Source organism: Somniosus microcephalus, chromosome 2, assembly GCF_052327205.1.
Source record: "Somniosus microcephalus isolate GS21.2 chromosome 2, FLI_Smic_1.0, whole genome shotgun sequence".
Taxonomy (NCBI): Eukaryota; Metazoa; Chordata; class Chondrichthyes; order Squaliformes; family Somniosidae; genus Somniosus; species Somniosus microcephalus.
This window is the reverse complement of record NC_140988.1, coordinates 303,950,985-303,972,609: the sequence shown is the minus strand read 5'-3', so window position 1 is coordinate 303,972,609 and position 21,625 is coordinate 303,950,985. Positions and strand designations below refer to the sequence as shown.

Genomic DNA, 21,625 nt, shown 5'->3' with positions numbered 1-21,625 from the left:
TGTTAAACTGAGTCAACTCTGATCTATTCTTTCAGGCTCCCATCCGTATTTGAATTCTGCTCCATCACTGCCAATTGACCTTTGCTCTGCTGCTTTCCGCCGGATTCTCATGGACGCTGACTTCACTCAGCAGTTCGCTGGGCTGGGTTTGACTGGCTCCTCAAACTCTTACTGCTGCTCAGAATCTTGTGTGCTCCTCACCTCAGCTCCCTCATCTGCACTCATCCGGTAGATTTACGTTTCACTGTCCCCTGGGTTTCACTACTCTTGGTCCTTGGGTTTCACTCCTACTGCTCTTGCTTTTCTGCTGGTATATGGGATCCGCTGGTATGTATTACTAACACCAAGGCCACTACTCACCCCGGATCAACCTCTGCTAACTCATGGTCGCTTCTTCGGTTTTCTATTTTCCACCAAGCAAGTTCCCAGCAGTGTTTCCACGGATACTCTGCCTCTTGAACACTTCCTGCACTCATGCTCGCCACAACTGTCTCCGAACTTGGACATTGGTTCCTCGATGTTTGAAGCTGACTTCAGCCTGTCTCCAAGTCTACTTTATCCCACTACAGGACTTTAATGTTGAACTCTAATATTTTTTCCTTCCTGTCCTCTGTGTATGTCCAGGACATCTCTCCTAATCTTTGCCATGCCTATGTAACCTGAATTCCCTCTATGTCCATTTGAATGCGCATTGTGGTTGTCGCTCTGGACCTGAGCTCATTACTTCTAGTTCTATCTCTCTTTTTTCTTCTTGTAACCTTCTCTTCCATGTCCTCCCGATCATATTACCCAGTCATGCTAAATTTCATTTATGTAGGAAAGGTAATGGAATCCTTAGTAAGATGCAATAGAAAAACATCTAGAAACTGAAAATATAATTTGTGGGCTTCTAAGCGGCCATTGGGCATCTGAAGCAGCACGGAGTCCTCTACAGGGAAAGCGACAGCATGCATCGTCAACCAATCAGATTGAAGAATCCTCACTGAGACACATGGGTAAATTTTAACCCCCAAAAACGGGTGGGTTAGTGTCGGGTGAGACGTTAAAAATCTCAAACCCGACCCCAACCTGTCCACGGTTTTAACAGCGGGGGGACAAGGGGCGGGCAACCAACCCGCTCCCAGGAGGCGGATTGGCCATTTAAATATTATAATGAGGCTGCCAGCCTCAGAGTTATCCTGCTTTGCAGGTTTAACCTTGGTCGGCCAGGGTTCCCAGGTCTCAGGAAACCCAGCAGCTGAAGGAAGGCGAGGACAGCTTCGGGGAGAAGATAAGTGTTTTTACAGCACTGCTTGTGGCCAGGAGAAGTAGGAGTGGTTCCCTCCGCCCCCCTCAAGCTTACCTTCTTCGATGGATAGAATTGAGAGAGAGAGAGATAAAAGAGACAGAAAGAAAAAGGGCTGGATTTTGCCAGCCCTGGGGAAGCGGGTTTGGAGGCGGGACTGCCAGGAAAATGGCAGAATTTGGGGGCGGGTGCTAAACCCGCCCCCAAGCCATCTTGCCAGGAGGCGGGTAGCCGACCTGTGCCGGGTCCCGACTCCTCGAGATGGGAAGGGTTTAATGCCAATTAACTGCCTGTTAACAGGTAGTTAAAAGGCAGTTTTTTGGCTAATCCCTATTTTGAGCCCTGAAGTGTGGGCTTCCTGACGGCTCCGAACCACGCCAGGGTCAGTGAGGTGGGCCGTCAGTCTGCGGGGGTCGGAAGGGCCGAGATGTCCGGCGTGCAGGTGAGTAATGGGTGCATGTGTGCAGAGGTAAGTGTGTGAGGTGTGTGTAAAGTGTTTTAATAAGTTTCACTTACCTTTACTTCTTCCTGCAGGCTTCCTCCCTTCAGGTCTCGGGAGTCCCTCAGCTCACCAGCACAGAAAGCAGAATGGCCGCTGAACTGTCAAAAGCTGCAGCCTTCTGCTTTCTGGTCAGGAAGGCTTTCTAATTGAGTCTTGAGTAAAGACACAACTTAGAAGACAGATTGTCAGTGTTTGACAGCTTCACAGAGCTGTCAAACGATGACATTTCATCTGTCAAAAGCTCTTGACAGATGAAACGGCACTCGCTGACATCACCTGTAACTGGCTTTCCCTTAATTGGCCAGCTAAGCCCGCTGGGCAGGCTTAACATGGTCAATCAAGGGAAAATAGTATGGGTTGGCCACAAGTCGATGGAGGCGGGACTAAAACCCAACAAGTGGGAGTCCCGCCTCCAAAAGCTCCCCATTGACAAAATCCAGCCCAAAGTATTTTTTGTTAATTTTTATTAAATCTCCAACAATAATTAAAATCTGAAGGAAGAAACACCCCCTGGGGTCGGGGATCAGCTGCACCGGGCCCCCCCTCCACCCCACCAGGATCGGACCACCAACCGAGGTCGGGGGTCAGACAACCCCTCGGGGTTGGGGATTGGAACCTCCTCCATTCTCCCAGTAGCAACCGCAGGCTCCCTACCTGGGGCTGCGGCCTGCTCTGGAGTGCTCCTCGCCCGAATGGAAGCTGATTTCCGGGTGGGAATATTGGCAAACAAAAACTACACACGCTGTGGAGTTAAAACTCCACAGCATGCGAAGAAACCCGGACCTCTGGTTTCCTGTCCTAGACGCCATCCCCTCCCCCTACGTACACCCGGTCAAGATCGGGACCACAGAGTCTCAACCAAGAAATGTAAGTGAGAATACTTCAATGTAAAATCATGTACAAAAGGTTGTGAATGATGTTGGACAATTAAACAATTAACGGCAGGAGGAGGCTCCATGAATATCCCTACCCTCAATAATGGCGGAGCCCAGCAAGCGAGTGCAAAAGAAAAGTCTGAAGTGTTTGCAACCGTCTTCAGCCAGAAGTGCCGAGTGGATGATCCATATCGGTGTACTCCTGAGGTTCCCACCATCAAAGGAGCCAGTCTTCAGCCAATTCGATTCACTCTCATATCATCAAGAAACGGCTGAGCGCAATGGATACAACAAAGGCTATAGGCCCCGATAACATCTCAACTGTCGTGCTGAAGACATGTGCTCCAGAACTAGCCGCCCCTCTAGCCAAGCTGTTCTAGTACAGCTACAACACACGCATCGGCCTGACAATGTGGAAAACTGCCCAGGTATGTGCTGCCCACAAAAAGCAGGACAAATCAAATAAAGCCAATTATCGCCGCATCAGTCTGCTCTCAATCATTAGCAAAGTGATGGAAAGTGTCATCGACAGTGCTAACAAGTGGCACTTACTCACCAATAACCTGCTCACTGATGCTCAGTTTGGGTTCCGCCAGGACCACTCGGATCCAGACCTTATTACAGCCTTGGTTCAAACATGGACAAAAGAGCTGAATTCTAGAGGCGAGGAGAGAGTGACTGCCCTTGACATCAAGGCAGCATTTGACCGAGTGTGACATCAAGGAGCCCTAATAAAATTGAAGTCAATGGGAATCAGGGGCAAACTCTCCGCTGACCGGAGTCATACCTAGCACAAAGGAAGATGGTTGTGGTTGTTGGAGATCAATCATCTCAGCCCCAGGACATCGCTGCAGGAGTTCCTCAGGGCAGTGTCCTAGGCCCAACCATCTTCTGCTGCTTCATCAATGACCTCCATCATAAGGTCAGAAGTGGGGATGTTCGTTGATGATTGCACAGTGTTCAGTTCCATTCGCAACTCCTCAGATAATGAAGCAGTCCATGCCCGCATACAGCAAGACCTGGACAACATTCTGGCTTGGGCTGATAAGTGGCAAGTAACATTCGCGCCACACAAGTGCCAGGCAATGACTATCTCCAATAAGTGAAAGTCTAACCACCGCCCTTTGACATTCAACGGCATCATCATCGCTGAAACCCCAACCATCAACATCCTGAGGGGGTCACCATTGACCAGAAACTTAATTGGACCAGTCACATAAATACTGTGGCTGCAAGAGCAGGTCAGAGGCTGTGTATTCTGCGGCAAGTGTCTCACCTCCTGATTCCCCAAAGCCTTTCCGCCATCTACAAGGTACAAGTCAGGAATGTGATGGAATACTCTCCACTCCACCTAAAACATGAATTCCCTGCACCACCGGCACACCGTGGCTGCAGTGTGTACCATCTACAAGATGCAGTGCAGCAACTCGCCAAGGCTTCTTTGGCAGCACCTCCCAAAACCGTGACCTCTACCACCAAGAAGGACAAGGGCAGCAGGCGCATGGGAACACCATCACCTGCGTGTTCCCCTCCAAATCACACACCATCCTGACTTCGAAGTATATCGCCGTTCCTTCATTGTCGCTGGGTCAAAATCCTGGAACTCCCTCCCTAACAGCACTGTGGGAGTACCTTCACCACAGAGGCTGCAGCGGTTCAAGGCGGCGGCTCACCAAGGCGGCTCACCATGACCTTCTCAAGGGCAATTAGGGATGGGCAGTAAATTCTGGCCTTGGCAGTGACACCCACATCCCAGGAACAAATTAAAAAAAAGCAAATTAAAGAGAGGGAAAGAAAAATTGTATTCATTAAGAGAGATAAAAGAGACAGAAAGAAAAAGTAAAAATTATATATTTTATGTTAATTTTTATTACATCTCCAACAATAATTAAAATCTGAAGGAATGAGACTCAACACTTGGAAAATGTCAATTTAGCGCCAGAGAGGTTGTTTGGTAGTAACAAAGACTTAACACACCATTAAAAATCCACTTACACTTGAATGGACAAGCCCTAACTTTTTCTGCCGTGTTTAGTGGGTAACTAGTAGGTAAGTACTGCAAGTTCATGCCCTTACATATATTTCGATGCCGAGACGATCATCGAGGTACCAGTGTAGCAGTTTGTGGAGGAGAAGGCTAAATCAGACCGCAACTTCCTGATTTCCACATTTACCTGCACATATGCGGACGCCAGAAGTTGCTGTCCAATTTACTCCATAACAGTGAGCGATGATAGCCTCACCATTATTCCTACCCCAAAATCCAGGCCAATATATTTGGATTTCCAAAAGGCCTTTGATAAGGTACCGTATAGTAGACTCATGACTAAGATCAGAACATCTGGAGTCAGGGGACAAGTAGCAGAATGGATAGCAAGCTGGCTACAAAACAGAGTAGGGGTTAAAGGTACTCAGATTGGCAAAATGTGGGAAGTGGTGTTCCACAGGGATCGCTGCTAGGACCATTGTTGTTCACCATTTACATAAATGATTTGGGCTCGGGAATCGGAAGTAAAATTTCAAAATTTGCGGACGACAGTAAATTGGGGGGTGTAGTTAATACAGAGGAGGACTATGGCAAAATATAGGAAGACATTAATAAACTTGCAGAATGGGCATGTAATTGGCAAATGAACTTCAACATAGAAAAGTGTGAGGTCGTACATGTTGGTAGGAAGAATAAGGAGGCCACATACTCCTTGAAAATAAGTGTCTAAATGGGGTAGAGGAGCAGAGGGATCTGGAGGTACAGATGCACAAACCACTAGAAGTAGCGATGCAGGTTAATAAGGCCATAAAAAAAGCAAACAAAGCACTGGGATTAATTTCTTGAGGGATAGAATTGAAGCGAAGTTATGCTGAACTTGTATAGAACCTTGGTTAGACCACTCTTGGAGTACTGCGAAAGGTTCTGGTCTCCATATTATAAAATGATATTCCCTGGATGAGGGAACCAAATGTAATATTTCCAAGTTTGCGGACGACACGAAACTAGGTGGGATTGTGAGTTGTGAGGAGGATGCAAAGAGGCTTCAAGGCGATTTAGACAAGTTGAGTGAGTGGGCAAATACATGGCAGATGCAGTATAACATGGATAAATGTGAAGTTATCCAGAGGGCCAATCAAGACTCCCGTTGCTGCCTCCTTATGAGCAGCATGCCCAACTGCTCCACCCTCCTCTCTGGCCGACCTTCCCACCTAGGCACCTGCTGGGGACTACTTTTGCCAACCTCCATCTTGTCCTGATAAGCCCACCTAACATTGCCCCTTTGATCTGCCAGCGGATCAACGATCACCGCTCCTCTCTGCATTTCCCTTCAGAATGTCTGTTCACTTCGAACTAGACCCTTGCCATCTACTACCTTATTGTGGATGATTGCACTGACCCCTATCTAATACGTATGTAATCGTAAAGAATGTCCAGCAATGGCTTCTCTTCCTGCCCTGCACCATTACATCTGAAGTTCCCCCAAGAATCTATCCTTGGCACCCTCTCTTCCTCATCCACATACAAAGACATGGGGTCAGGTTCCACATGTATGCTGACAACACCCAGCTCTACCTCTTCACCACCTCTGTATTGTCAGACTGCTTGTGCAACATCCAGTCGTGGATGAACTGCAATTTCTGCCAGTTAAACATTGAAAAGACCAAAGCCATCTTCTTCAGCTCTCACCACAAAATCTATATGCTGGCCATTGATTACATCACCCTCCCCAGCCAATGTCTCAGGTTGAACCAACCTCGGTATATTATCGGACTCCAAGCTGAACTTCAGATCTCGGATTCTCTCCACCACAAAGACCACCTACTTCCACCTCAATAACATATCCTGTCCCCATCCTTGCCTCAGCTCACTTGCTGCCGAAATACTCTTTCATGCCTTTGTCACCTTCAGACTCGATATTCTAATGCTTTTGGTGTGTCGTAACTGCAGCATGTGGGAGTTGGTGGAGACCACATGCTGCAGTTACGACACACCAAAAGCAGCCACATCTGTGGCAAGTGCCTGCAGCTCGAAGAACTTCAGCTCAGAGTTGTTGAGCTGGAGACATTGCGAGGCATCAGGAAAGGGGAGAGTTACCTGGACACTTTGTTCGAGGAGGCAGTCACACCCCTTAGGTTAAGCAGTACTTTGGAGTTAGTCAATGGTCAGGGACAGGAGGGTGTGACTGCGAGTCAGGAAGGTATGGGGACCCAGGATATAGTGATGGAGGAGCCTCGGCCCTTGACCTTGTCCAACAGGTATGAGGTACTTGCTGCCTGTATGGATGAGAACAAGAACTGTAGGGAGGATGGGCAAACCGACCACGGCACCATGGTACGGGAGGCCATTCATGTGGGGGGAGTAAAAAGGAATGTGGTAGTGGTAGGCGACAGTATAGTCAGGGGGATAGATACTGTTCTCTGCAGCTGCGACAGGGAGTACCGTAGGCTGTGTGGCCACATCCTTGGCCAGGGTTAAGGATATCTCCTCGCAGCTGGAGAAGAACTTGGAGTGGGAGGGGGAGGATCCAGTTGTCATGGTCCACATAGGAACCAACGACATAGGTAGAACTAGGAATGAGGTTCTGCTGAGGGGGTTTGAGGAGCTCGGAGCCAAATTAAAAAGCAGAACCTCAAAGGTAATAATCTCTGGACTGTTACCTGAGCCACGCACAAATTGGCATAGGGACAAACAGAATAGAGGTTTAAATGCGTGGATCAAAGAGTGGCGTGGGAGGAAGTGGTTTCAGTTCATGGGGCACTGGCACCAGTACCGGGGAAAGAGGGAGCTGTTCCGATGGGACGGGCTCCACTTAAACCGGGCTGGGACCAGTGTCCTGGTGAATCAAATAACTAGGGCAGTAGAGAGGGCTTTAAACTAATGAAGTGGGGGGAGGGTGTGTGGAAGGATTCAGGAAAGAGTAAATTTAAAAGCAGTAAGAGAAATTTCAAGGCTCTAGAGCAGAGTAGAGTTTTGGGTAAAAATAAGCAGAGTGGGTCAGGAAGGGACAGAGAGAGTAACAAAGGTAATAAGGCATAAGTGACTAAGGTGACATCAGGGAAAAATAGAAAAGATCAAAGCTAAAGGCATTATATCTGAATGCACAAAGCATTTGCAACAAAATAGATAAATGAATAGCGCAGATAGAAATGAATAGGTTTGATCTAATAGCCATTACAGAGATGTGGCCAAGGTTGGGAACTAAATATTCCAGGATACTTAACTTTTGGAAGAGATAGGCAAAATGGAAAAGGAGGAGGGATAGTCCTGATAATAAAGGATGGTATATTATCCATCTTAGCTCCAAAAATGAAGAAATAGAATCAGTTTGGGTGGAGCTAAAAAAACAACAAGGGGCAGAAAATATTGGTGGGAGTTGTTTAGAGGCCCCCAAACAGTAGTTGTAATGTAAGGCAGAGTATAAATCAGGAAATTAGAGGCGCATGTAACAAGGGTAATACAGTAATCATGGGGGACTTTAATCTACATATAGACTGGGCAAACCAAATTTGCAGTAATAATGTGGAGGACAAATTCATGGAATGTATACAAGATAGTTTTCTACATCAGTATGTTGAGGAACCAACTAGGGAACAGGCTATTTTAGATCTAGTATTGTGCAATGAGAAAGGGTTAATTAATAACCTTGTAGTAAAGGGGCCTTTAGGTAAGTGTGACCATAATAAGATGGAATTTTATATTCAGTTTGAAAGTGATTTAGTTAAATCCGAAACTAGGGTCTTAAATCTAAACAAAGCAAACTACGTAGGGATGAGGGGCAAGTTGGCTAAGGTAGATCGGGAAATTACATTAAAAGGTATAATGGTAGACAAGCAATGGCTAGCATTTAAAGAATTAATACATAATTTACAACAAACATACATTCCGTTAAGACACAAAATCCCCACAGGAAAAGTGGTCCAACCGTGGCTAACAAGAGAAGTTAGATATAGTATTAGTTCAAAGGAAGAAGTTTTTAATGTTGCCTAAAAGAGTAGTAAGCCTGAGGATTGGGAGGATTTTAGAATTCAGCAAAGGAGGACCAAGAAATTGATAAAGAAAGGGAAAATAGAATATGAGAGTAAACTAGCGAGAGACATAAAAACAGATTGTGAAAGCTTCTATAGGTATGTAAAAAGGAAAAGATTAGCAAAAGTAAACGTGGGTCCCTTACAGGCTGAGACAGGAGAAATTATAATGGGTAATAAGGAAATGGCAGAGAAATTAAACAAATACTTTGTGTCTGTCTGTCTTCACGGAAGAAGACGCAAAAAACTTCCCGGAAATAGTGGAGAACCATGGGTCTAACAAGAATGAGGAACTGAAAGAAATCAGTATTAGTAAAAAAACAATAGCACTGGAGAAATTAATGGGACTGAAAGCCGATAAATCCCCTGGACCTGATGGCCTACATCGTAGGGTTTTAAAAGAGGTGGCTATAGAGATAGTGGATGCATTGGTTGTCATCTTCCAAAATTCCATAGATTCTAGAACGGTTCCTGCGGATTGAAAGATAACAAGTGTAACCCCACTATTTAAGAAAGGAGGGAGAGAGAAAACAGGGAACTACAGACCAGTTAGCCTGACATCAGTAGTAGGGAAAATTCCAGAATCTATTATTAAGGACGTGGTAACAGGGCACTTAGAAAATAATAACAGGATTAGGCAGCGTCAACACGGATTTATTAAAGGGAAATCGTGTTTGACAAATCTGTTAGAGTGTTTTGAGGTTGTAACTAGCAGAATAGATAAGGGGGAAACCAGTGGGTGTAGTGTATTTGGATTTCCAGAAGGCATTCAATAAGGTGCCACACAAGAGGTTATTAAACAAAATTAGGGCTCATGGGATTGGGGGTAATATACTAGCATGGATTGAGGATTGGTTAACGGACAGAAAACAGAGAGTAGGAATAAACGGGTCATTTTTGGGTTGGCAGGCTGTAACTAGTGGGGTACCGCAAGGATTAGTGCTTGCGCCTCAGCTATTCACAATCTATATCAATGATTTGGATGAAAGGACCAAATGTAATATATCTAAGTTTGCTGATGATACAAAGCTAGGTGGGAATGTAAGTTGTGTGGAGGATGCAAAGAGGCTTCAAGGGGATATAGACAGGCTAAGTGAGTGGGCAAGAACATGGCAAATTAAATATAATGTGGAGAAATCCACTTTGGTAGGAAAAATAGAAAAGCAGAGTATTTTTCAAATAATGAGAGATTGGGAAATGTTAGTTTTCAGAGGGACCTGGGTGTCCTTGTACACGAATCACAAAGTTAACAAGTAGGTACAGCAAGCAATTAGGAAAGCAAATGGTATGTTGGCCTTTATTACAAGAGGATTTGAGTATAAGGGTAAAGACGTCTTACTGCAATTATATAGGGCCCTGGTAGGACCACACCTGGAGTATTGTGTGCAGATTTGGTCTCCTTACCTAAGGAAGGATATACTTGCCATAGAGGGAGTGCAACAAAGGTTTACCAGATTGATTCCTGGGATGGGGGGATTGTCCTAAGGAGAGATTGAGTAGACTAGGCCTATATTCTCGAGTTTAGAAGAATGAGAGGTGATCTCATTGAAACATACAAAATTCTTACAGGGCTTGACAGGGTAGATGCAGGGAGGATGTTTCCCCTGGCTGGGGAGCCTAGAACCAAGGGCCACATTCTCAGAATATGGGGTCGGCCATTTAGGACTGAGATGAGGAGAAACTTCTTCACTCAGAGGGTGGTGAATCTTTGTAATTCTCTACCCCAGAGGACTGTGGAGGCTCAGTCGCTGAGTATATTTAAGACAGAGATCGATAGATTTTTGGATATTAAGGGAATCGAGGGATATGTGTAGGAAGGTGGAGTTGAGGTAGAAGATCTTATTGAATGGCGGAGTAGGCTCAAGGGGCCGAATGACCTACTCCTGCTCCTATTTCTTATGTTCTTTCCCAGTCTGCCTCCATTCCTGTACCCTCCATAACCTATGGTTCATTCAAAGCTCTGTTATGTGTATCCTCTCCCACACACCCATCACCACTGTGCTGACTGGCCTACATTGGCTCTTAGTCAATACCTCAATTCTGATCCTCCTGTTTAAATCCCTTCATGGTCTTGTCTCTCCCTATCTCTAACTTTTAGTGCAACTCTCGCCTCCTGTGCATCCCTAACTCCCTTCATCCAATCACTGATAGCCACACCTTCAGTCATCTAGACCCAAGGCTCTGGAATTCCCTCCCTAAACCTCTCTGACTCTTCCTTTCCTCCTTTAAGACCCTCCATAAAACCCATTTCTTTGACCATGCTTTTAGTCACCCCGGTAATAACTCTTGAATGATTAAAGACTGATTTTACTTTCCTTCCAAGTCATTCAAGGCTTCGGCTATAACTGCAGTGCAAGAGAAACTGGGTCGATTTTTGTCTGATTAAGTTTCTGTGAAGCATCTGGGAATGGTTTTCCTACATTAAAGGCACTCTATAGATGCAAGTTGTTGTTGATATTGCAAACACTCTATGTGAAGAAATTCCTGACATCTGTCCTAAATTTGCCTTTCACTTGTTTGAACTCGTGTGCCCTTGTTCTCCATTCATGGCGTACCTTGGAAGGAGTACTTTAAATTAACCTTTTCAAATCATTTACTATCTTATACCTCTTATAAAGTCCCCTTTGAATTGTCTCCTTTCAAAACTGAAAATCCCAGGTTTCTCCAGCCTTTCCTCATACTTCAATCTTCTGACATTAGGGACCAGCCTTAACACAAGACAACTCTCTGTAAATCACTATCAACTCATAATGAAGCGTTAACATAGTTATTTGTATCAGAGCTGGGTGGGTTCATGAATTTTGCATTTCCATTTCGGTATACAAATGTTGCTAAAGTAGCATAATTCTCTTAATTAGCATAAACCTTTGAGAGCTCTGAGCTTTAATGTATGTATATGCAAGTTTATTCCCCATGAACTAAGCATTTAGCTATTAAACATTTCAAATGCTCTCTCTAGAACATACTAAATAATTCATGAATTCGCACAGCTCTCAATGCTGCTTTTAGTGAGATTCAAAAACAGCAGCATATGCACTTGAACACTGTTCAATCCATTATTTTATTCTGAAATTAAGTTATGGCTGCATAACTATCATCAATTTTCATTTTTATAATCACTTAAACTAGTGAAAAATTCCTGGCCTTCATCAAACAATTTTAGCTCTGCTCCTGCACTAATCACCCTACAAGTATTTTTATGAACCTCAAGTAGTTTTGCATGGATGATTCCCGCAGTAGATTTTTCCAGTTCAGTTCTTCCTACCTAACTGCGTATCAGATGGCTCCATAAACCATTTATTGGAATATAAATTTTAAACCAGTTTTTACCTACTGATGGTCATTAAACAATCCAAAGAACCATGCAGCAGCAACCGGAACTTAATTCATTACTTATCTGCATAGGTTTTTCAAAATTATACTGCTGTAGGAACTGTGGTTGTATTAGTCATACTTCCACCCTTATGAGGTCATAAATTATTCAGCTGGGGAGACTAAGACTACTCTCCCACCGGTCTCTCAGTCCTCGCAACTCAGTCTATTTCTCACAGTCTTGACAGCTAGAATGGATGGTGTCATCATGGCCCAAAGGCAACTTACTTGAGTTACTTGAAATGTAAGTTTTCAGTTCAGTGACCCGATATCAGTCCTGGGCAATAGCAATGATAGGAAGATCAAGCTTGAGATAATGTGGACTCAACACTAATATCCAGGTACACATTTATGAAAAGAACAACTTCAAGGATTGAAGGAAGAGCTGAAAATAATCAGCAGCACCTTTTAATAACACCTCAGTAGAGGATAAGTGGAACATCTTTAAGGTACTTTTACACTACCAGGTCCTAAAGGGTCTCACGTGGCTGGTGGAAACTCAAATTTAAGTCACTCTCACGTCACCTCTGGAATTCAGCTCTTTAGTCCATGTTTGGACCAAGGCTGTAATGAGGTCTGGAGCTGAGTGGTCCTGGTGGAACCCAAACTGGGCATCAGTGAGCAGCTTATTGGTGAGTAAGTGCTGCTTAATAGCACTGTTGAAGACACCTTCCATTACTTTGCTGATGATTGAGGGTAGACTGATGTGCTACACAATACGATGAAGGATGTCCTAAGTGTGAAGACGGGACTTCTTCTACACAAGGCCTTTGCGATGGTCACTGCTACCAATGCTGTCATGGACAGATGCATCTGCGACAGGTGGATTAGTGAGGATGAGGTCAAGTAGGTTTTTCCCTCGTGTTAGTTCTCTCACCACCTCCCGCAAGCCCAGTCTGACAGCTATGTCCTTCAGGACTTGGCCAGCTCCATCAGTAGTGGTGCTACCGAGCCACTCTTGGTAATGGACATTGAAGTCCCCCATCCAGAGTACATTCTGTGCCCTTGCTACTCTCAGTGCTTCTTCCAAGAATTGTTCAACATGAAGGAGTACTGATGCATCAGCTGAGGGAGGGCAGAAGGTGGTAATAAGCAGGAGGTTTCTTTGCCCATGCATGATCTGAAGCCATGAGACTTCATGGGGTCCGGAGTCAATGTTGAGGACTCCCAGGGCCACTCCCTCCTGACTGTATACCACTGTGCCGCCACCTTTGGTGGGTCTGTCCTGACGATGGTGATGGAGGAGTTCGGGACATTGGCTGAAAGGTATGATTCTGTGAGTATGACTATGTCAAGTTGTTGCTTGACTAGTCTGGGGGACAGCTCTCCCAATTTTGGCACAAGTCCCCAGATGTTAGTGAGGAGGACTTTGCAGGGTCCACTGGGCTGGGTGTGCCTTTGTCATGACCAAAGCTGGTGCCTACGTCGATGTCTGGTGGTCCTTCCGGTTTTATTCTTATTGTTTTTCCTAGCGGTTTGTTACAATGGAGTGGCTTGCTTTGCCAGTTAAGTGCCAACCACATCGCTGTGGGTCTGGAGTCACATTTAGGCCAGACCAGGTAAGGATGGCAGATTTCCTTCTCTAAAAGACATTACCAGATGGGTTTTTACAACAATCCGATAGTTTCATGGTCACCATTACTGATACTAACTTTTTATACCAGATTTTTTAAATTAACTGAACTTAAATTCCCCAACTGCCATGGTGGGATTGGAACTCACATCTCCGGATCATTAGTCCAGTAACATAACCACTATGCCACGATTCCCTTATTGTTGAAGAAGATCTAGGGACATTAGCAATCTTAATGCTTAGCATGTTCAGACACTGTATAACACCAATCAACAAAGTAAATAGAATACTAAATCAATAGAGTACAAACTGAAAAATGTCATGCTAGTCAGATTGCACTTTGAGCACTATATTCAGTTTTGGTCACAGATACAAGGGAGATGTTCAAACCCTGATTGTAGTGTGGGCCATGAAGCTAATCCATAGCATCAGAGATTTAAACAATTAGGTTCAACTAGGGAAATATAGTCTCTTTACGGCCTTGAAAGAAAACAACGGAGAGGGGACCATATCAAGGCATGTAAGATAGTACAGGAAACTCTCGATTTACCGGCACCTAAATAACCAGAAATCTCTATTAACCGGCAAAATTCAGGAGTAGGTTCAGGTAAGTTTTACTTCATATTAGTGGCCGTTCCTGGATCTGTGGCTGTGTAACCGGGTTCCTGCACCTGTTGCTAAGCAACAGGTATGCTTGGTCTGTGGCCGGGGTTCCTGCACCTGTTGCTAAGCAACAGGGAAGCCTGGATTTGTTGCTGTGTACGGAGCTCTCGTACCTTTTACTATACCTCTCTGTAATCCGGACTTTTTTATAAACCAGCACCACGCCGGTCCCATCGGTGCCGGATAAAAGAGATTCCTGTAAAATGGTACTACTTTAAAATTGACGACGACAGTAAAACAAGGCAATAATTGTATTGGTGAGAGATATATTTAAGACTGATGAAATTCTTCACACAGAGTGAGCAACACTTGAAATGGATTTCTGGGCAGGGTAGTGAACCTAGGAACAGGAGTAGGCCATTCAGCCTCTCAAACCTGTCCCACCATTCTATTAGGCCATGACTGATCTTGTTCCTCAACTCCATTTACCCGCCTCTGCTCTATCTCCCTTGATACACTTAACCAACAAAAATCTATCGATCTCAGTCTTGAAAGTTTCAATTGACCCACATATACAACTTTTTGGTGGAGCGAGTTCCAGATTTGTGTGGCAAACATGCTTCCTGATTTCACTCTAATTTTAAGGTTATACCCTCCTCTTCTGCATTGTCCCACCAAATGAAATAGTTCATAGGATTACGTAGGATATACGGCACAATAACAGGCCATTCACCCCCAACCAGTCCATGCCGGCGTTTATGCGCCGCTTGAGCCTCCTCCTGTCTTTCCGCATAACCCTCTATTCCCTTCTCCCTCATATGCTTGTCCAGCCTCCCATTAAATGCATCTATACTTCTCGCTTCAACCATTCCCTGTGGTAGCGAGTTCCACATTCTCACCACTCTTTGAGTAAAGAAGTTTCTTCTGAATTCCCTATTGGATTTCTTGGTGACTATCTTATACTGATGGCCTCTAGTTATGCTCTTCCCTCAATACCTCCTCTCTGGTGAAGAAGGCCCAGCAGCGCCTATATTTCCTAAGGAGGCTGAAGGGATGTAACCTGTCACCCCTGATCCTCTCTAACTTTTACCGCTGCACAATAGAGAGCAGCCTGATGAACTGTATCACAGTATGGTATGGCAGCTGTAGCTCCTATGACCAGAAAGCCCTGCAGCGGGTAGTCAAAACTGCCCAACGCATTACCGGCACCCGGCAACCGACCATAGAGCACATATACCAGAAACACTGTTTACGGAGATCACTGACCATCATCATAGACCCTACCCACCCCAGCCACAGTCTGGTCGCCACCCTGCCATCTGGGAGACGCTACAGATGCATTCGCACCCGAACGACCAGATTTAGGAACAGCTTCTTTCCCAGGGCTGTCATCCTACTGAACTCCACAAATAAACTCTAAAGCCTGCACATCTGCCAATGCACTTTATTATGTTTATGTTAATGTATTACAAGCCAAATGAATGTTGAATGTTTAAATGTCTTAATCTAAATGTACACTCTCTGGAGCCGCAAGCCTACATTTCGTTGTACTGCACTTGTGCACTATCAATGACAATAAAGCACGGTGGCATAGTGGTTAGCACTGTTGCCTCACAGCGCCAGGGACCCGGGTTCAAATCTGGCCTCGGGCGACTGTCTGTGTGGAGTTTGCACATTCTCCCTGTGTCTGCGTGGGTTTCCTCCGGGTGCTCCGGTTTCCTCCCACAGTCCAAAGATGTGCAGGTTAGGTTGATTTGGCTATGATAAATTGACCCTTAGTGTTAGGGGATTAAATACGTGGGGTTACGGGGATAGGGTGGGATATGTGTCAGTGCAGGCTCGATGGGCCGAAATGGCCTCTATCTGCACTGTAGATTCTGTGAAAGTTGATTATTGATTATTGAAGTGGAAACATTCTCTCTCTATCCACTCTATCAAAACCTTTCATAATTTTAAAGACCTCTATTAGGTCATCCCTCAGCCTTTTTTCAAGAGGAAAGAGACCCAGCCTGTTCATCCTTTCCTGATATGTAGACCCTCGCATTTCTGGTATCATCCTTGTAACTCTTCTCTGCACCTTCTCCAGTGCCCTATATCTTTTTTATCATATAGCGACCAGAACTGTATGCATTACTCCAAGTGTGGTCTAACCAAGGTTCAATACAGGTTTAGCATAACTTGCCTACTTTTCAATTCTATCCCTCTAGAAATAAACCCTAGTGCTTGGTTTGCTTATTTTTTTATGGCCTTGCTAACCTGTGTCGCAACTTTTAGTGATTTGTGTATTTGTACTCCAAGATCCCTCTGTTTCTCTACCCCACCTAGACTCGCACCCTCCAAGTAATAAGTGACCTCCCAATTCTTCCTACCAAAATGTAATACCTCACATTTATCTGTGTTGAACTTCATTTGCCAATTATATACCCATTCTGCAAGTTTATTAATGTCCTCCTGTAATATGTTGCAGTCCTCCTCAGTATTGACTATTCCCCCCAATTTGGTGTCATCCGCAAATTTAGAAATTGTGTTTTTGATTCCAAAGTCTAAATCGTTAATATAAATTGTGAACAATTGTGAAAGGTATAGAGGGTGTGGAAATTCTAAAATGCATTCAGGAGAACTTTTTTAGCCAGTATGTAACAAGCCCAACAAGGGAGGGGGCAGTTCAGGACTTATTTTTAGGGAATGAAGCTGGGTAAGTGGAAGGGGTATCAGCGGGAGAGCATTTTGGTGTTAGTGATCATAATTCAGTTAGATTTAGGGTAGTTATGGAAAAGGACAAAGATAGACCAGGAATAAAAGTTCTCAATTGGGGAAACACGAATTTTGCTAAGCTGAGATGGTATTTAGCCAAAGTGGACTGGAAACAGCTACCTGAAGGTAAATCAGTGTCAGAGCCAGTGGGAGGCATTCAAGGAGGAGATCCTGAGGGTTCAGAGCAAGTATGTTCCCTTAAAGAAAAAGGGTGGGACAAACAAATCTAGAGCCCCCTGGATGTCAAGGGACATACTGCAGAAACTCTAGAGGAGTTTGGAAAGTGCAGGGATGCAATTAAAAAGGAAATTCGGAAAGCAAAGAGAGAGCATGAAAAGGTTTTGGCAAGTAAAATCAAGGAAAACCCAAAAATGTTTTATAAATACATTAAGAGCAAGAGGATAACTAAAGAAAGAATAGGGCCTATTAGAGACCATAAAGGTAATCTGTGTGTGGAGGCGGAAGACGTGGGTATGGTTCTTAATGAATACTTTGCGTCTGTTTTCACAAAAGAGAGGGGCGATGCAGACAATGCAATCAGGGAGGAGGAGTATGAAATATTAGAAGAAATAAACATAGTAAGAGAGGAAGTATTAAGGGGCTTAGCAGCTTTGAAAGTGGATAATTCCTCAGGCCCAGATAAAATGTATCCCAGGCTATTAAGAGAAGCAAAAGAGGAAATAGCAGAGGCTCTGACCATCATTTTCCAATCCTCTCTGGCTACAGGTGTGGTGCCGGAGAACTGGAAGACTGCTAACGTTGTACCTTTGCTTAAAAAGGGAGAAAGGGATAGACCGAGTAATTACAGGCCAGTCAGCCTAACTTCGGTAGTGGGAAAATTATTGGAAAAAGTTCTGATAGACAGGATAAATCTTCATTTAGAAAGACACAGATTAATCAAGGACAGTCAGCATGGATTTGTTAGGGGAAGGTCGTGTCTGACTAACTTGATTGAATTTTTTGAAGCGGTAACAAAGATCGATGAGGGTGGTGCGTTTGATGTAGTGTATATGGATTTTAGCAAGGCTTTTGATAAGGTCCCACATGGCAGACTGGTCACAAAAGTAAAAGAAAAAGCCCATGGGATCCAGGGCAAAGTGGCAAATTGGATCCAAAATTGGCTCAGAGGCAGGAAGCAAAGGGTAATCGTTGATGGGTGTTTTTGTGACTGGAAGGCTATTTCCAGTGGGGTTCCGCAGGGCTCAGTACTAGGTCCCTTGCTTTTTGTGGTATATATCAATGAGTTAGACTTGAATGTAGGGGGTATGATTAAGAAGTTTGCAGATGATACTAAAATCGGCTGTGTGGTTGATAATGAAGAAGAAAGCTGTAGACCGCAGGAAGATATCAATGAACTAGTCAGGTGGACAGAACAGTGGCAAATGGAATTCAATTCAGAGAAGTGTGACGTAATGTTTTTGCGGAGGGCTAACAATGCAAGGGAATACACATTAAATGGTAGGACACTGAGAAGTGTAGAGGAACAAAGAGACCTTGGAGTGCAGGTCCACAGATCCCTGAAGGTAGCAGGCCAAGTCGATAAGGTGGTTAAGAAGGCATACGGAATACTTGCCTTTATTAGCAGAGGCATAGAATACAAGAGCCGGGGGGTTATGCTTCAACTGTATAAAACACTAGTTCGGCTACAGCTAGAGTACTATGTACAGTTCTGGTCACCACATTACAGGAAAGATGCGATTGCACTAGAGAGGGTACAGAGGAGATTTACAAGGATATTGCCAGGACTGGAGAATTTTAGCAACAAGGAAAGATTGGATAGGCTGGGTTTGTTTTCTTTGGAACAGAGGAGACTGAGGGGAGACCTTACACTCTCGGAAGCCGCAAGCCTACATTTCGTTGTACTGCACTTGTGCACTAACAATGACAATAAAAGTTGATTTGATTTGATTTTGATTTGATTATTGAGGTGTATAAAATTATGAGGGGTCTAGATAGATTGGATAGGAAGGACCTATTTTCCTTAGCAGTGAGGTCAACAACCAGGGGGCATAGATTTAAAGTAATTAGTAGGAGGTTTAGAGGGGATTTGAGGGGAAATGTCCTCACCCAGAGGGTGGTTGGGGTCTGGAACTCACTGCCTGAAAGGGTGGTAGAGGCAGAAGCCCTCACCACATTTTAAAAGTCTTGGATGTGCACCTGAAGTGCCGTAACCTACAGGGCTACGGACCAAGAGCTGGAAAGTGGGATTAGGCTGGGTGGCTCTTTGTCGGCCGGCGCTTACATGATGGGCTGAAATGGCCTCCTTCCATGCCGTAAATTTCTATGATTCTAACAACAGTGGTCCCAGCACTGATCCTTGTGGAACACCACTACCCACCTTCTGCCACCTTTTACCCCTACTCTCTGCTTTCTGCCTTGAAGCCAGCTAGCTAGCCATTCTGCTACTTGTCCCCTGACGCCGCATTCTCTGACCTTGTTCGTCAATCTATTATGGGGTACCTTATCGAAGGTCTTTTGAAAATCTAGATAAATTACATCTACTGCATTACCACTGTCTACTCTCTCTGTTACATCTTCAAAAAATTCAATGAGGTTGGTCAAGCAAGACTTTCCCTTTTGAAATCCATGCTGACTATTCATTACTATGTTTTTGGTTTCTAGATATTCTTCTATTTTCTCTTTTAGTAGGGATTCAATTATTTTTCCTACCACCAATGTTAAGCTGACTGGTCTATAATCCCCTGGACATGTTCTATCTCCCTTCTTAAATATAGGTATTACGTTAGCTATTCTCCAGTCCTCTGGCACCACACCTTTTTCTAACGAATTATTAAATAATCTGTAGTAATGCCCCTATCTCTTCCCTGGATTATTTTAAAATGCGTGGATGCAATCCAACTGGACCAAGGGTTTTATCCTCTTTGAGTTTGATTAGTTTATTTAATATATCCCCTCTTTTTATTTTAAATGCACTTCTCATTATAATCTCATCGTCCAATGTATTGTCCACCTGTTCTATCTCCCTGGTAAATACTGACGCAAAATAATTATTTAATATTTCTGCCATCTCTCTATCATTACCTGTGGTATTATCCTGTCTATCCCTTAATGGCCCTATTCGATACTGAAATATGAAATTAAATGATCAAGGAACATAAAACAAAATAATATATTTTACAAGCACATCAATAAAAAAAGAAATAAAAACAGAAAATGCTGGAAATACTCAGCAGGTCAGGCAGCATCTGTAGCGAGAGAAAGAGAGTTAACGTTTCAGATTGATGACCCTTACTTATTCCATGTGGATTCCAACTGAAATTCCACCCTTTATGTTTTGGATCCACCCAGGATTACAAATATCGCCGAGATATTCAGCTATCCTCGAACCACTGCTCTCGCCACATCCTGAGATCCACGCTCAAAGCCATGCGCCGCCACATGCACACTCTGGACCTCTCTCTTCAGCAGCACCGACTCACTCTATTTCTCACATAGCAGCTGTTGATGATTCTGCCATTGCCATTTACACCTCACCTAGAGTCATCTTTTGTTTCTTAATTTGTCCCATTACCATCTCCTTTTGCCTTGCACCATCATCCCTTTTGTCTTTTAATCTCTCCTGCCTTCCATCCTATCATAGACCTTCCCTTTTGTTCTTTCCTCCCCTCCTCCCTTTCCCTGCACCTACACTTGCTTAAAAATCTGTTACATTTCTAACAAAGGATCATCGACCTGAAACGTTAACTCTGTTTCTCTCTCCACAGATGCTGCCCGACCTGTTGAGTATTTCTAGCATTTTTTGCTTTTATTCCTTTTTTTATTGATGTGCTTGTAAAATATATTATTTTGTTTTATGTTCCTTGATAATTTAATTTCATAGTTCCTCTTTGCCTTCATAATTGTTTTTTTTTTTAACCTCTCTCCTAATTTCTTTGTATTCTCCCTTATCACGCACTCCCCTGCTGTCCATGTACTTAATGTATGCCTCTTTCCTTATCCTCAATTGTTCCCTTATGGCTTTATTCATCTATGGAGTCTCATTAGTGTTTAGTTTGTTCTATACTTTTAGCAGAATATATTGTTCCTGCACTCTGATGAACACTGTTTTAAATGTTTCCCATTGCTGTTCTACATCGTGTTTGCCAATATTGCTGCTCATTTTATTTTCCCAAGTTCTATTCTCAGCCCCTCAAAATCAGCTTTTCTCCAATCGATTACCCTGGTATTCATCATACTTATGTCCTTCTCCATTATCATCTTAAAGCATATTATATTATGGTCACTATTGCCTAGATGTTCCCCTACTTTTAATTCTCTTATCTGCTCTGGTTCATTCCCCATTACTAGATCCAATAGCGAATCCACCTTTGTTGGGATTTTTACATATTAGGTTAGAAAGGAGTCCTATACACATTGTAGGAACTCCATTCCCTTATCCCCTTTACCTACCTCTTCTGTCCAATTAATATTGGGGTAGTTGAAATCCCCCATGATTATTTATCCTATGTTTTTTACTCATTTCCCTAATTTATCTGCATATTCCTTCATCCACCTCCCTTTCACTATTAGGTGGTCTGTAAACTACATCTATTAGTGTGATTGATCCTTTATTACCTTTTATCTCTATCCATATGGATTCTATTTTTGTCTTGCTGATAGCTGCATCACTTTTGTCTACTGCCATT

General features: G+C 43.9%; 1 protein-coding gene across 3 annotated transcripts in view; it reads right to left on the bottom strand.

Moving 5' to 3' along the window:
* Positions 1-21,625, bottom strand: part of kiaa1328 (KIAA1328 ortholog) — a 388,527-nt gene that overhangs the window by 117,842 nt on the left and 249,060 nt on the right. The window lies entirely within an intron of this gene.